This window comes from Palaemon carinicauda, chromosome 18 (genome assembly GCF_036898095.1).
Source record: "Palaemon carinicauda isolate YSFRI2023 chromosome 18, ASM3689809v2, whole genome shotgun sequence".
In the NCBI taxonomy this organism is placed as follows: Eukaryota; Metazoa; Arthropoda; class Malacostraca; order Decapoda; family Palaemonidae; genus Palaemon; species Palaemon carinicauda.
This window is the reverse complement of record NC_090742.1, coordinates 74094610-74097109: the sequence shown is the minus strand read 5'-3', so window position 1 is coordinate 74097109 and position 2500 is coordinate 74094610.

The following is a 2500-nucleotide window of genomic DNA, read 5'->3' as shown; positions in this document are numbered from 1 at the left end:
AAATATCCTGTTTCTGTATTTTAGCTAAATGATATACAAGGCATTTGGGGACGCAAAATTAGCTTAATCGTGATACCCTCTTTTATTTTGTTGAATGTTTATATCAGAGGATTTTCATTATGAGTTTGATTCTAACGTTTACACGTAGAATTAGACCAATTTTATTTTGATTTATTGTACAGGATATGCTGCTACAATTGAGTTTTGTTGCGAAATGAAAGGATTTCAGTTTAGCGAGCACCGATAAATACGTTGTCTTTAATATCAGATATTTGTTTTCCGTTTAAAATTAGTTCATATACTCATTGTGTTCTCGGATTCAATCAGTTGCTCATAATGTTGTTCCATATAAATCTTTTTTAGAAGAAATGCTTTCGGCTTATCGAGCACCGATAAATGTCTTTAATGTTAGAAATCTGCTTTCCGTTTAGGATTAGTTCATATACACATCTTGTTTTCGGATTTAATCAGATGCTCATCATGGTGATCCCTATAATTTATTTCAAGAATAATTTTAATATAATCGTTGTATTTAAAAAGTCATCGTATTAAAAAACAAAATTTAAAATTGACATATTCCTTTTGGATAACAAGTTCCCGAATAGGATAGAAATGGTTGTAAAGATGGCGAAGTGTGATCCTACATCTTGGGAGGTACTCTAGTCAGGGCAGATGTCTCTGTGCCATTCTTACCGGCCAGTGGTTCCCCTGTCAGTGGGCGGTCCATTGAAAGGTTATTTGGGTAGTTTGTTTGCTGATGTACTGTTCCTTGAGGCTTGATGTGTATGGCGCTGTTCTCAATGCCATGGCTTTAATGACCATCCATAAGCCGTACCTTGATAACTCTGTTAGTGAAGGTTTTTTTCATGTTTTGGTTGCGACAAAGGGGGCTAGCAGGATTCCAATGCTGTCAGTTCAAAAGAGAATTTCATCTTTGATGTTGTTTATATGGATACTTATTGTATTTTCTTTATTTTATCAATTGAGGTTGTTTATAAGATTAATTTCAGAGAGAGAGAGAGAGAGAGAGAGAGAGAGAGAGAGAGGAGAGAGAGAGAGAGAGAGAGAGAGAGAGAGAGAGAGAGAGTTTCTTTGACATATGAGTTTTCACACCAACCTCGTTTATTTGGAGTTCTTATTGTCAGGTAGTGCCACATAATATACCCGGAGCTCCACCCTACTCTAGCCCGGGGGTAAATTATTCTGATGTAATTATGAGATACGGCACTATTTACAACCCAGGGCCTGTTATTGATATTCAACTTGCCACGTTCCATAGCCTTTCGTAGAAGGTCACTTCGTCTGAGTGAAATATGGTATATGGTAACACATCGTCTGAAATGTATTAAAAGTAATTGACTTTTACCAATGTATTACCTGATATTAATGAATTGAAATATTATAGAAAATATTTAATTGCATCGTTTTAACTTTTAGGTTTGATTTGAAATTTTCTTTTTCTTTTTGTAAAGTATTTGCGAAGATGCAGGATCAACGTACCAACTTAAAAAGGGCATTGGAGCACTTTATACGACCGACCCTACAGTATTTTGAATATAGATAACCTTTCAGTATTTTCCACGTTGCTTACAGCTTCCTCATGAATATGCAGATAAGTAGATAAAAAGGGCTGTTAGAGGAATTATTTATATTTTGAAGCTTGAAATTGATGGGTTCAGGGAAGCATTAGGATGTCGGACTGGGTTTAGAGGTGGGAGGGTGAGGTTCGGTTCATAAATCACTCTTTGGTTCTACCTTGATATAATGACTTCATCTTTGGTCGGACTTCTCTTGGCTAAGTTATGCTCTTAAAATGCAGGGCGCCCCGATCAACTATTGTGTTAACTGCATTGGGCGTTGGTGGGTGGGAGATTCCGAACCTCGGATGATAGGAGGCTGTACGTGTTGCCAGGGTGTTTTAGAGTGTGGAGGTGAAAACTAAAACTGCATCTGCATATTCGTAAATCAATTTATTACATTTTGATTAGAAGGAACCGGAATCATCTTTAGATACTGAGTAAACTACGACGGTCCGCAAGCCTTGAGAGGATATTTAAGATTCATTCAAAGATTTAGAAAAAAAATCAGCTGAGGATTTTATAAACTTTTAGTATTTTCGTGTATAAGGATCATCTGTAGTTTATGATATCCATATGTATGGATGCTCACGAAGATGGATATGTATGTAGATTAGTTCATATTTGGAATAAAATTTTGTCCTGCCGAGATTGAAATTTATGGAAGACAAATGATGAGGTTATTGACGGGGAAAAAAAAAGACAGGTGTATGGATGTAAAAACATTAATTATATCCCTACTTGATGCATTTCCAGTATATGAAAATACGCTCACACACACACACACACACACACACACACACACACACTATATATATATATATATATATATATATATATATATATATATATATATATATATATATATATATATATATATATATATATATGTGTGTGTGTGTGTGTGTGTGTGTGTGTATGTA